We start from the raw sequence: 15,119 nt of genomic DNA on the forward strand, positions 1-15,119 counted from the left end.
TCAATATCAAATAGATATTTATAAATTCAGGGGTTTTTTTTGGTAGTTTAATCAAATTAAAATGTAAAAGGTACTGTTAGATGGAGGCAATAGCATGCATAGTGAAGCACCTTAATACGTATAAACTTGTGCATTTCTAGCAAATCAATTACATGGTGCTTTTGCCTTTTATCTCTGACTGTTAATGATTGCCATATTAAATAAAGTCTTAAATAGCTTGCTAGGATGCTCCCTGGTCTCTAGAAGGCAGACTGAGTGTCTGCCAGCTCTTTTTCTATAACATCTTAAGGTCTTTAACTGTCTGAACAGCTGGATGATTGCATAGAGCACTGGCAGGCAGCCGCTCTCCCCTCCAAACCCCAATTAAAGCCGCTGTGGCAGAGCTAAGAAAGCACAAGCTGCAGTTTTATTTTATGCAACAATCGATGGCAGTCGTTTTTTAAAATGATATAGCACTCTAGTTTTGCATATGGCTCAACAAAATCCCTTCTGTTTGCAACTGGTTAATGATCTGCCAACAAGCCTCCCCAATGCTTTTGCTATTTGATATTATTCGCCAGGCAGTTCACACGAAAACCCTTCAGTCTGCAGGCTCTGAGGAGAAATTTCTTCCAGCAACCTCTGTTTGAAATTTCAGCTACATTGATTGGTTATAACTGAAAACAGAGGCCACATGGTTATTTTTTTTGTTTCTTGGTAGGAAAAGTACAGCTCTTGGAGAGAGAGGCATCTTTGGGAGATGATTCAACCAACCCTGTATTAGTGTGGGATGAATCACCCTCTGCCTATTGACTACAGAAGGAGCCTGCATGACTGACTAATCTAGGAATTTAAATTTCAAACTAAAGTAAGGTGGTTCCCACTCTTAATATATACTTTTGACAGACAGTGATATACAACTGTTATGGTAGAGCTGTTAATGGACACATTATTATATAGCATACCACTGTAGTAAGTCTAAATATCACTGAGCTAATCCAAAATTTGACTAAAAACCCCAAACCAATAATGGTCTTAAGTCCCGTCTCAAACAATAATAATATTCCAACCACATCTAAATATGACAAACTGTTAATATTTATATATTCCTTTGCTTTACCTTTATTTTTATAAGCTCTACTTTCTTATCTGTTCTTGACACTGCATGAGTCATATTCTAACCCAAGTTAACAAAGTTTTATTTAGCAGAAAAATTGCTACAGCTTGCAGTGTTATTCTCTTTATGTATTTATATGTGACTGTGCCCAAATCACTTCCTTCAGCACCTTGTGTTGTCAAACTTTAATATTAAAGGACCTTCATACTGATAAATCTTTAGTGTCTTTCCTTTGCCTAAGTAATTAAGCTGACATCCTTCAAAAGGATTCTATTGAAATAAATCAGAGATTAGTTGTTAGAGAACACATTCTCTCTTTTTGAACAGGTAGAAATGAACTACTTATTCATGCAATTTAAAATCCTTCCCACTGCCTTTTGCTGGAGCATGTACATTCCTCTATGACACACTGCTTATCAGGTCTTGAAAATCTCCAACTTCACTACTTTGTAGTAGGGCATGAAAAACTGCTGCAGTATACAAAACTTCTGCATTGTGCTGATGTAATGGGCTGCTTTAACTCAACATAGCCAGGATCAAGCAAGAGGTAGTGGAAGTTCTGCTCTCTAAAATCACCAGTGTGGCACCTCAGCTGATTGTGAGATGGCTATCCTGGCCTGAGGCAAGAGACTGTAGTAGCCATTTTGTGGGAATTCCAGTATCCCAGAATAACCTAGAAGTACCTCCACAAAATTTTTAAGGGCACAAGATTATTTAAATATATATATATATAATGAAAGAAAAATAGACTTTTTTATTATTATGAATCGTTGTATTATAGTTTTTTTTTTTCCTCAAAAGCATTGGGATAAGCAATAAAATATTTCTGTAAAGCAATACATCTGTGCCTGGTATTTTATGGCCTATGAATATGGATATTTTTTCTGCTTTGTAATAATTAGTAAGTCTGTTTCATTGAATTCTGCTTTTTGACACCCTGGAGAGACCTCACTTTGATGGTCTGCTGTACTTGTTCAGGAAATGTTCCTCTAATGGTTTACAGTGCCAAACTGACCTATATATTGTGTTTATTTTCCTATCTGTCTGGTATGGTACTAACTCACATCTTTTATGCCCTTTATAGCTCTCTATATCTTTGGAGAAAGATACAGTTCCTTGCCTTTTATTTTTTAAACTTTCTATTTATTTAATTTTTTATTATTTTTTATTCTTTTATTGAAAAACATTAATTATTAATAAAGTAATGATTCAGTTATTCAAGATTAGTTGTAAATCCCTTCTATAACAACACATCTTCCTATAATTAACTCTGTGGCTAAACCTCCCCCTAAAAATATTTCAAAGGAATTTTCCATGCTCTATGTGTGATGAGTGACAAACATTTAACCAAGTTTATGTTATCTGGTTTTGATTATTACTATATTATAAGATACTTAAATAATGACAGTGATCAGCAGAAAAGGAACATGAAAACTAAACTTTTTCAGGTAAAGAGACTTCATGGAGACATCTTTTACATTCAAAAAACAATTTGAGTTACCAGTAAGGAAGAGAAAAACTCACATTTTTAATTCCATGAGGGAGTTTTATCCTTCAAAGTCCTTAAATGCTAAACTGGAATGAAAAAAAAGAAATCAGTGTTAGAAGATCCCAATGGTAATAACAGTAAAGAAATATTTCTATAAGATTAAGAATTTTCATTTAACTAATTATACACTTATTTAATTATATAGTTCTATTTTATTCCATATTATTAGTATAAATAGAAGTATATGATGACATATAACAAATAAAGGGTCTAATTTATTCCATTAGATGATGACACTAGCAGATTCAGAGAGAGATCAATTTCCATGCCAAAACACATTTACTTTGTGTCTGTTTAGCATTCGTTTTGCTTCTGTTCCGAACAGCATTTCCCAAACTATTATCTTATTGGATCAAAAATGTGCAAGGAAATTCCACAAGAGCAACATTTAGGATGGATTTCTGTTGCTCTTGTTTTCATTCATTCATTATCATGAGAAACAGAAGGGGTAATTCAGACCTCCATCACCAGGCAAAAATGTAGAGTTGAGAGAGGGAAAGACAATATGAAAATATTATAGATGTTCTTCCAAACCTCAGGAGAGGGACACATTTTGGACAAATGTTTGAAGAGTGGGTGTGGGATGCTGAGCTGGAATGCTTTCTGTTAACCATCTCTAATTTCATTTCCTACCTCGCATTGTGATCCAGGAAGTCTGTTCTCCAGCATGAGTCATTTTGTCACATTCCAGATCTGAAATGAATAAAGCTATTAACATTTATAGTATGCTGTAGTTTTGCCATATTTTGCAAATGTCTATTCTTTATTCATCTGTTGTCATTGTCAGGAATAACAGCTGACAGTGTAAGTATATATGCACATTACCAGTGTAGAGAAAAATAAAAGTGACCTTTAACCATTTTGTAAGAGCTCACTCCAGTTTAAGAATTGTTAAAATGTTATTTAATCAGAGCAGAGGCTCAGAAAGAGTGCTTCATTATCACTGCTGCAGTGAAGATGAGTTGCCTAAGTTAACGGAGCCATTCCATAAAGGTTTATGAGTGATATTGACTTTATGGGATTTTGGCTGGATCTGAGCATCAGAATCTTAAGTGTTAGTTTGATCCAACTCATGGGAAAGCCTGCTCCAGGAAGGCATTGTGGCTGGTGCGAGAAAAGTAGGAACTAAGCTGGCCTAACCTTTCAGAAGAAGTTATCTTAGAAAGATTCATTCTTAGAAGTGAGAAACTGCATGAAAAGCCAAAACCAAACTCACTCACTTATGATTAACCTTCCCAACTATATAAATATATAAATACATGTATATTCAATTAAGCAAGCAACAGTAGTAATTAACTTTTAACAATATTATCATGATACTATGAATAATATTAGAAAGCTTGGCACTTTGGAGATACCAGCTGAAGCAAACTCCTATATCTGCATGTCAACTCCTGCCATAAGGCACCTGCTGCTGCATTAATAAAACCTCAAAATCAACCATCCAACCAAAAAAACCCCACAGAAAAATAAAAATAAAAAATGGTAATTAAACAAAGTACAAACACTTGTTTGTAGCAACAGTTTTTGCTTCTAAGATCCTCATGTTTTAGCATTTGAGGCATGCATATGGCTGCTGGCAAAAATTATTTTGGTTGGCACGTTCATACCTGTCAACTGTTTCTAATTCATTTTTGAATCTATGTAAAGGTAGGCAATTATCTTATTATCTATGCATCATTAGAGCAGTGAATATTCCTTAACTGGATCCAAATGTCTTTATGCCTTCCAGACAAAAGGGATCATAGACAGTACTTCTATTTCCATAACAAAAGTTAAACTTGCACAAATGCATTTCCTAGCCAGTCAGAATACTCCTTTATGGCAAGCATTCATTTCAAAAATAGGGCTGACTCAATATGTGCATCTTGTTTTAAAAGTCACATCACAAAAAGGGGAGTTATTTTATGTAGTCAAATGCTAGTCAGGCTTTATTCATGTATAAGGAAATTTTCTAAACTATGTGGAACCTGCTTTAGAGTCTCATTTCCATACTTTTGACCATAAGAATACCATTTTATCCAGGAGAGTGTCTGTACCAAGAGAGACTAATGTACTTCCAGATGACAAGGGTAAAATGTACCTGATCTACACAAACATTGCACCATTGCACTTCTATTTGTATCATAGAGATACAAATGGTCCCAGCAAGTGCAAGGTAGTAGAACAACAGGTGTTCCCCATTATAGATGAATATTTATCAGGACTTGAAAAAGTTAGAACAAGAAAAAAAGAATGTTTATTGTTTAATGAGTTATTTTATTTACAGGGTGAAAATATCCTTTATTTATGTAAGTATTTTGATATTCTGCTAAGATCAGTACAACACATTTCTATACCTGTCGTATTTTAGGCAAGACATAGACACTGTCTTAGATACTAGCATCAATAAAAGAATTTTAATGAAATATGTATAGCAGGATGCTCTGCCTGGAATGTTATAAAATAACTCAAACAAAGCTGAATTGCAAAGCTACCAGTGGTGGGTGGAGAAGGGGGCATCATGCTGCTTTTGGTGTTGAATAATACTGAAACCAGCCTGACTCATCAATCCCAAATTAAACATCCTCATAGTGAGGTGGAGATGTAATTGACTTGGTAATGTATACAACAAAGGAGCAAACAAGTCACACTACCAATAACTTATCTAAAGCTGCTGAGCTGACATAGCTGGTCTGGAGACATCTGACAGTCAAACACTTTATACTATAAAAGCTCAGCCACACGTTTTAATGGCAGGATCTTCTAACACCCTTTTGTGGACTGATGTGGAAATTCCTTCTTTGAGTGAGGATGCCCCTCAAGGTTACTGCTCAAGACTGAGCGAAAAAGACTTGCCCAGTGTTGTCAGTATCTGTAAGTAACATCAATCTCTATTTTTTTTTTTATTCTAGCTTTGATATAAATGTCTTAATATAGTTGCTTCAATATTGGTCCATAATGCACTGCCAGTAGTTATACCTCATATCCTGTGTAGTAAAGATTTCTGATTAAGGTCTGTTAGTCTAATTATTATGATTATAAATCATTTATATTTGTATAAATATAGCTAGTTTGTCATCCATAATGGAGGGACAGTTGTATAGTGTAGGAATATAAAAAGGTCATAACCTGATGCAGATACTAACCCTGACTTTACACAACATTGACAATACTTTAACTTAAAGTGATAGAATTTAAAGCAAACAAAAAAAAGTGCCTTCAAATTGAAAGTTTATAACATTTTTTCCTAAGGTAAGAAATATATACAGTAGTGAAAATATGTAACAGAAAGTAGTAAATAAGTGATGAGTTAAAGATAGTTTGTTTAAGGTTGAAAAAGAGAGGGGGAATTGTAGGAATATAAAAAGGTAAAATAAAATATAAAAAGGCCCCAGAAAGCAGACATAAAGCTGAGAAAGGCAGGAAAATTTCAAAACCTTCTTATGGGAAGCTAAGAAATTCAGAACCAGGTGAGTCCTTTTATATTTATCATAAGGAACAAGAAAGAACAAGAACTTATTGATAGTTCGAGATGTGAAAAGTCCTAGATATATGCTTTGCAAAGACAGAAAAAGTTTCCATCTTAAATAACAAATTATTGTGTATTGCTTAAGATTCATAGAAGTCCTTTTGTTAAAGTTAAACCCACGTGGGTCCTTTCCGAATTAGTTAGAGTATAATGAGTTTACACCTTTTCTTTTATGCTATTAGTTCAAAGAATATGTAGAAAAGGCTTTGCATAAGCTGCCATCTTGTCTCTGATCTGTCCTTGCATAGGTGTTGCTGTTTCTCTCTGTCTCTTGCTTTTTGCTTGTATGATACAGACATAATAAATCCTGTCTGCAACCAGTCAGGGTCCCATCCCATTTGTAAGACACAGACTGATCCGGCAGAGTACAGAGGCTCAATTAGACATTCTTAATCCTTTGGGCTCCAACAGTTGACAAAATCTGGAGCTGAGACTGGATCCAGCTTCACCTAGACTCTCCTCTGGGAGTTTAGAAAGCAAGGAGATTTTTTCTGCACTTCATAACACAGTGGGAGGACTTCCTAAAAAAATTTGAAGCTCCCATTGTGCCTGTGAGAATATGTTAACTAAATTCCTTCCTACAGCTGTGAGTGGGTATTTACTGCACGCCCTCCCTCGCTGAACTTTGTGGTGCCACTTACAGTCAGTGAGTTCAGCTGACAGAGGTAATTGGTGCTGGTATTCTGCCACTCCATATTATGCCTTTAGTCAATCACAGTGTCCTGAATGCTGCAAATAAAGCCACAAGTTGCAGCAGCTGCTCTGACAATGAGGGGATGTGCCTGGTCTCCCTCCTAGGGACGTCATGCTGAATAACCTCATCATCCAGACTAACAGGGTGGGGTCTTTCCATCACTGCCAGCTTCTCTTAGCAGCTCTGTCTGTTCCCAGAAGTGTATCATAACCAGGGTGTTATTAAGATAGATTAATCTCTCACCATCTTTACATTACTGCTATCAAACTGTAAGTAGTTCCAACTACTTTATTTCTTAGGCAGTCCTCTGAAGTTTGCTAGACAGAAAACTTCACAAAATGCAAAGCTAATAAAATGGATTGAATCCCTCCTGGGGATTTTTGCAATCTGTCACAATTCAGTAAATGCAGATGATGGATGATAAATACAAACCTAAAAAAGGTTTGAAGAAGGAAAAAGTGGAAAATTTATTTAGCAAAGATAGAAATGTTAATGAATTTTGCTGCATGGAAGCATTATCTACCATGGCTGGTTAGGGCTCAGGCTTGCACAACTAAAAGTGATAAATGAGGCCCAGCTACAAAATAATTGTTGGGTTATGAGTGTCTCTAGAATCCTTGTATGGGTTTGACAATTTTAAATCTGTCTCCATTTCTTATTAAATAATGTATATACGTGAGAAGGGAGAGCATAAACCCACACAAAAGACTTTGAATAAAAGCTATTCTTGCTTGTTACTAGTGACAATGAACTCACTGCTTTCATGGAAGCTGTAACTTAAACTCTACCATGACTGTTTCATTTAGACACAACTTTCCTTGATCAGTCTAAACCTCAGATTTTTTGTACATGCAGGGTTCAGTTTAGGTACCTTAGTAATCTTTCAGTGGAAGTATCAAAGAACTGTTTTCCTTGTAAGACCACAAGTGGATTTTTATTGCTATCACTCCCATATCTGCTGCTACCAATCACTGAGTGGGCTGAACCAAATACTACCAAATACCAGCTGGGGTTAACTAGATGGAATAGGGGAGTTGTAGAGATGTGGCGAGGCTGTGTTAGCTGCTTTATGCCAATTAGTACTGTAGTCATTGAGTATTTATTGGATAGGTCTGCACAATATTTATATACTTTTGAAATCTGATGTTTTTTTAAATGATCCATTTATGCTACTGGAAGAATCCTAGCTTTTATTAAAAAAAAAAAACCCAAAACTGAAACAATTATCCCCTTTCCTAACACTTTCTGACATTTATGAGGCAGCAGTATTTTAGCTTTCATGTGGTTTTGAAAAAGAAAGTTAAACTGCATCTTTCAAGTCATGAGAGAATCTGGTCATTGATGACGATATTGTTTTTTTATTTTAAATAGTAGGTTTGTGGGGTTTTTTCCAGCTCAGCCTGGTCTAGTTTTAAAATAGTGTACCTATTGATGCAGCATCTTAAAAGTGCTGTTTAATACTGCTAGAGCTGGAGAACTCCTCATCCCTGGGGTATTGATCTGGTAGGAAGCAAAATGCCTGCTAATGCCACCTGTGAGACTATGGTTTATAATTTTTATATCTGTTTGACTTAACATGCTAGAGCAGGAGAAGGATCCAAGTCAAGCTAAAAGACTACATTAGTGGTAAACATGAGCTGGAGAGCCAAGGCAGCCTGGATCTCTTTACAAACATTATGCTGTTTCCTGGCTTTGAGATCCAATGGGAAATTCAGAGACATGGCATAAGCAGAAAGCTTTCTAAGATTTAAATGTATGTCTCTTATCCTGCAGAGAGTGAACTCATTTGTAGTAAATGGAAACCCATTGGCAGAGAAATGACATTACAGTCTGTTTGCTGTAGAGTGCCACCTTGGCAAATAAAACCCCTCCACAGGACAGTCTCCTCCTAAGCCAACCCCATCACAGATTTCAGCCTCTTACTCACTCATCTCTCCCAATTACTAATTTTTAAAATTAAGACTTTCAATTTCAGTGACAGCAGTTATGCCTTCTACGAAGCTTTTTTTGTACTGACATCTCTAGCCTCAATCCATTATGTGAATAGAGTCAAATTTATTAATTCTTTGTTATTTAACAGCTGTGCTATGGTTCTCAAGCTCCTTCAAGTGAAGCCACATTCATTTGTCAAAACTGGGACTGAGTAAATTAAAATAGAAAATGCAAACAGTTAACAGCTGAGGCCAGAAAAAACCTCAGTCTTTCCTGTGCCCTTCTCATGATGTGTACCATAGTCATGTTTTGTTAAACTAAAAAACTGCTTCAGCTTCACCTTTCTGTCTCCATGACCTAGAGACAATAGGAGTCAGCATCTTTACATTTCCATATTTAAAATTCTTAGCACATGCTGGAAAGAAACATTTTTCCTCCCCAGTTAATGAACAATGGGACAGAAAATCAGAGAGACTGTAAGCATTATGATGAACAGAAATAAGAGAAATGTATTTTTTAAAATGCTAGGAGAACAGAAAGAATTTTCTGTACATTTTGTGGTTGAATTTTGATCCAGTTTATCCAATCCTCTAAATAAATACATTGCTTTGGATCATTATCCACTTGGGAGAATGCCATAAAAATGTAGCACTAGTTGACTTACAGAAAGGAAAATATTACAAATTATAAATTGAGCACAGCTGGGCAATATCCTAGTGGGAGCAATTATTTTGTCATTATAAAATGCAGGAGATTACAAACCCTGAAATGAAGAAAAACAATGACCTTTATTCACCAGAAAAGTCTTGTTCAGTAAGTCTTGCTGGGAGATGGGTGGTAACACAAATTGATATATCATGTTGCAAACACCATAATTAATGTGAATGACACTTTAGACTTCAGGGGATCAGGTTGTGTTAAAGCTGTTTTGTCCTATAGAAGATGGTAACTGAGACTGGGGCTTTGGATGAATATTTTGCTCCAGGCATCACCTTTGTAAGTACAGTTTCCTCATCATATGGCCTCTCACAGATCTCTTTTATGCTTTCAATCACAGCCATCAGAGACTAGCAATGGTGTCAACGGGGATATATCATGTTAACTCAGAGGCTTATAATCTGATATTTCCCAATATGCATTTAAACAGTTTCTTATCTTTAGCAAAAAAAAAAAAATATAAATCTATATATTTTTTCTTCTTTATTTTGTAAATTACTAAGGAGAATAAAAAATAGTGTAATAATGTTTCTGATGATTTAATGTTACTATTCTAGTTAAACTAGTGTTACTAAAAACCCACCATATCAAAAGCCAAGCGTGACTGCATACAGCACTGTCATTTCCTGTCTGCAGTATGTGCTTCCATTTATTCATAAAGTATCTCAGATTGCCTCCATAGATGTATTCCAGCAAAATGTAGTGGAGATGTGAGTACTTAGGCTATTTGTGTTGCTTCTCATTTTTTCAATAATCTCTACTGTGACATAGCTTGGATAAGAACTAATTCACTTCTAAGTGTATTACATAAAAATGAACAAAGATTTATGGGAACTCTCATGAAAACTCTAGTTTAATACTGGAGACGAAAACTTTAATCAAGAGGAAATATTACTCTATGGTTCATAGACATGGAAAGATCTCAAATATCTTGAATCTTAAGCAATATTTGGTACACAACATGCAATCCTCCTAAGACCTGACAGATAATGAATTTGAGCCCTGGGTGATAGTCCAATCCACCTGCTTTTTGTCATTGCCTGGAAGGCTAAATACCAAAATACAGCGTGTCTGCATGCTCTTTGGATAGCAATCCTTATCAAGTATCACACCTTTGGATACAGAAAATTATTCCAACCTAGAAATGCACTATAATCCAGACATAGATAAAATACTTCTGCACCCTCACAGGTGCTTGAAGTCATGATGGAGATGACACTACTTGGGTGGGGAGTGTGTGTATGTGTGTGTAATAATCTAGTGAAAATAGCAAGCAATTAATTGAAAGGGTGGTTTTATGCCCCCTTTTCAAACGAAGTTATTTTGAAGCAAGTGTTCCCATGGCTCAGGAAGAGGTACCAAACATCACCTCTTAGGTAGATCTACCTGGCACAGTCTGCAGAGTCCAGTAATGAGTCCCGAGATGAAACATGGAGTATGCAGTAAGTACATAGAGTATGTGCCTGGAACTGCTATAAGATTTTAATATTTTAAAATATAAATTCAGTGATGCTGTATGCCACCTTTCAGAATTTTTTGAATGCTGCTTCCACTAAAGTACATGTTTTAGTAGACATTTTTGGCAATTCTATGCCTTTCATTCCAACTCTCATTTCCAACCTCTCCTTGTTAGAGCCAGCTCCCAGGCAGTAGGTTGAAGCCATCAGTAGAAACTGCAAGCAGAAGAACTAGGGACAAAAAGAATTTCCTGCATTTAATTCTCAGATAGCTAGTAAACATTAATATAAGAAATAAAGGAAGAAAAAATCGCTGAGTTCTTTAATGTAGGGGAGAGTATTTGATGCTGAAGGGTGGGAAATCCATTACATAGCATGTCTAGACACTTTCAGCCAGTGAGCTTCTCTGTGCAGGATAGAATTCAGGAAAGACTGAATTCTATATCCAGAGTCAGAAGCTTTCACATTTTGGGTCTTACTTCTTTGCCTTGTGTCCCATTAAACCTGTCATAAAAGTGTGTCATGGTTTAACATCACAATGAATTTCTCTTGCTGAGAGCCTGGCTAACAACAAGGATTTTTTTCTGTAGTACTTCCTAAAACATTCAACTCAAATTCACATACCACAATTTAAAGGTATTTCCATTTCCTTCACCCCTGGTAGCTTTGGATCAGGCTGTCACAATTAATTGCTAAACAGCAAGAACAGTTATAAATTTGACCTAATGCATTCAAATCAAATCTGCTGTTAGCTCCAATCCCTCAGGCCCCGTGTTGGGCACCAAAAAGGTTTAAACCAGCTGATAACTAAGTCCCACACAGCCACTTGCTCACTCCCCTCTGGCTGGAAGAGGGAGAGAATTAGGAAGTGTAAATGTGAGGAAACTCATGAGAGATTCACAGGCAAAAGCCACACATGCAAGCAAAGAAAAGCAGGAAATTCATTCTCACTTCCCATGGGCAGGCAGGGCTTAGCCATCCCCAGGACAGCCTGGCTCCATTAGGTGTGGTGTTGGGGAGACATAATCCATCACTCCAAATGCTTCCCCCTAGAGCTGCTCAACAGAAACTAAAACATCCCTGTGATATCAACACTGTTTTCAGCACAATCCAAAGCAACCCCATAAAAGCTTCTGTGAAGAAAATTAACTCTCTCACTACCAAAACCACCTCAAAGACACAGCCTGAATATTCACATGAAATTCAGTGAATATTCAGTGACCTTCAGTCAATTCATGTGGGTGTTTATAGATCAAGTGCAGTGTAGGGCAGAAAATACTTCTAGAATAAGAAATTGCTCTTACAAGCCCTCAAAAAGGACTGCCCCATATCCTTTCGCTGCTTTTCCTTGGAAGAGAGATAAGTGGGCTTGTGATTCCTCGTGTTAGCACACAGGCTGGCAAGGTTAGCTTGTACTACTGAGCTTTTTCTCTTGCCCCAGGGAGCTGAACTTATTCTGCTTCTGATGCCAAATACAGCACTTACAAGGCTGGAGTTGGGGAAGGAAGAATGGTGGAGGAATGAGAACAGGGAGAGAAAAGTAGTTTGGCTAGTCGTTCCACATGTCTCCTGTACAGAGGGAGTGTAGTAAAATAACATCTTTGGAGGGGAATAAAAACAACAAAAAAAGGAAGCTGATTCCTCTGTGCTGTCTTTTTTTATTTATTCAGTCTCACTTTTTCTCCCTCCCCCACCACAGGAAAAATGAAAGGAGAAAACAGCTGTACCCTGCAATTACTTATGTGCTGTCTTTTGGCATGGCAGAACCCTTCTCATGCTCTCAAAGTAGATTTTGGATTTTCTGAGAGCCTTTGGCAAGCAACAGCTCTGTCCCTGAGGCCCAGAGCAAAATCTGCAAATGACTTTCAACTTTGGCTCCTGCAAAATTTTGAAGGTGCCTTTAGTTAATTGCCCTACACTTTTTCACAGGAATGGGATAATATTGTGCAAGGATGAGGGAGGAAAATTATTGAATAGAAAAGGGTGAAAAAAGATTCAAAACAAATTCAACCCAGTTCAGGGGCATGAAAAGGGGTTCTAACTTAAGTGTACTGAATCCCTTGGATTTACTCAGAGAATTTGTTTGGTTCTGCTGAGAGTCTTTAGAAAGATTGGATTATACCCCATGTTTCCTAACAGTATTTTACCTAATATATACATTATTTCACTTAAACACACTCAATGCAACTAATTTTAATACAAGCTTTTATGAATTTCATGGTTCTTATTCCTGTTTACATCAATGAACTGAAAGAAATGATGACAACAGTAACTACAGGTAAACTGGCTTGTGTGCTTCAGATGACTGGGGGCTCTGGAAGTGTCTTGAATTTCTCTCTTAATACTGTTAAAGTCTCTTAAAAGAAACACATCTGCCAAAAGATATGACATCAGTTGGCTGGCTGACTGACCAAATGTACTGCAATCTTGATTCTTTTTACTATCTTCCTTCCTTCCTTCCTTCCTTCCTTCCTTCCTTCCTTCCTTCCTTCCTTCCTTCCTTCCTTCCTTCCTTCCTTCCTTCCTTCCTTCCTTCCTTCCTCCCTCTCTGTAATGTTTGTAAAGAAGAAACTGGAAATCAAACAATGATTTTTTTAAAAAAAACAACAATTATGAATAATATTTTGATCACTTTTATAATTCCTCTTTTTACTGCCTGGAAGAGTGCATACATTGACATACTTTTCTGGGTAACTGCTTCTCTTAGCAAACTCTTCATTGCTGATTAGTCCATTCTATTTTCAGTTCTGTGAACTGAAGGTGAATTTGTGGAAGGGACAGAATATGCTTTTTCTTTTTCTGGGTGTGGAGCCCAGCTGCAGTGCTGCTTCCTAATAACACACAGAGAGTCCTCTAAATCACCTACAGAAACCCAGCAAGTATCAAAAGCAGTGAATTTCCCAACATTATGCTGTCTCCAGAAATTCTTTGTATTGGAAAGCTGAGACAGATGGGATCTAATGGCACAACTGGCTACTGTAGAGCAGGGAAGAACTGAAATCCCAGCTCTGTGCTGGGTGGAATTGGTTGCCCATAATCTGTTCCTGCCAGGCAGGGCTGACACAAGGCAGTGCTCCAGGAAGATGTGAGCTGAGGAAAGGGAACCCCTGGAGCTCTATGTGCATCCTAATGAGCAGCTAGCTGTGTGAGGCTGGGTTTGTCTGATGGGCAGGGAAGTATCAAAGGCAATATTATCCCAAAGCATTCTGCATTGTTTTCTGAGAGGATTTTGCTGGCTTTCAACACAGTGACCTGTCTGTTTGGGTCTGAACCACAGTGAGGGGACATGGAGTTAGTTCCTTGAGCCATCATGGGGAGGGTTACAGATGCAGTGGTAGTATGTGCACACTTCAGTGGGTTAAGTTCCAATTTACAATAATATTAACTGGGCTCTTTTTCTATTTTTCAACCCAGGCTACTGAATGGAGACCAGGAACCAAATAGAAGGAACATTTTAGGGAAGGGAAAAAAAAAAAAAAAAAAAAAAAAAGTGAGACATTTGGTTGATAATGATTGTGGAAATGAACCTGGATAGTAGGATCCTCAAGCAGCACATTTTCAATGCTGTCAATTGTAATGAAAATAAGAGCAGAAATGCCAGCAAGGAAAACGAGCTAAGAAAGAGCTAAGAAGGGAGACAGGCTGAAAGAACATGTACAAAAAGAGTTTTATTGGTTGGTAAATTCATTATCAACTGGGCATGGGTGAGTAATAGTAATGAAATTGATGAGTTGGCTTTTTTAAAAATACTGAGTTGAATTGAAATCACCATGACCTTATTACTTTACCTAATGTAAATTAACCATATTTCTTTTCCATTAATTCCACAGAATCAGCAGGCATCTAAATCAAATAATAAAGAATGGGGATAAAGGGTTTCATTTAGAGTGTTGTTCATATGTAGGATCATTTTGCTTGTTGTTTTTTTTTATAAGTTACACTAGTAAAGAGAACCTATTCTAGACCTCACAGGTTTTCTTGTGCTCATAATAATTGGACTACAATTCAAACTGGAGAAACTTGATCACAAAACTCACTGAATATATGCCCTTTTCTGTATGCATGACTTACGTAAGCTCTGCCTTAGAAAAATCAAGCAGTTGTACAGAAGACATGAAAGATTTATACAGCTATATTCTGCATATTGGAATTTTTTTAAAAAT

General features: G+C 36.8%; 1 long non-coding RNA gene across 2 annotated transcripts in view; it reads left to right on the forward strand.

The window, feature by feature from the left end:
* Window positions 1-248: 248 nt before the first annotated feature.
* Window positions 249-15,119, forward strand: part of LOC110483256 (uncharacterized) — a 78,298-nt gene continuing 63,427 nt past the window's right edge. For both annotated transcript variants that reach the window (XR_014949988.1, XR_014949987.1), the window contains exon 1: window positions 249-5,501. This is a non-coding gene — a long non-coding RNA (uncharacterized LOC110483256). The remainder of the gene's footprint in view (window positions 5,502-15,119) is intronic.

The sequence above is a fragment of the Lonchura striata genome, chromosome 1 (genome assembly GCF_050655825.1).
Source record: "Lonchura striata isolate lonStrDom1 chromosome 1, ASM5065582v1, whole genome shotgun sequence".
Taxonomy (NCBI): Eukaryota; Metazoa; Chordata; class Aves; order Passeriformes; family Estrildidae; genus Lonchura; species Lonchura striata.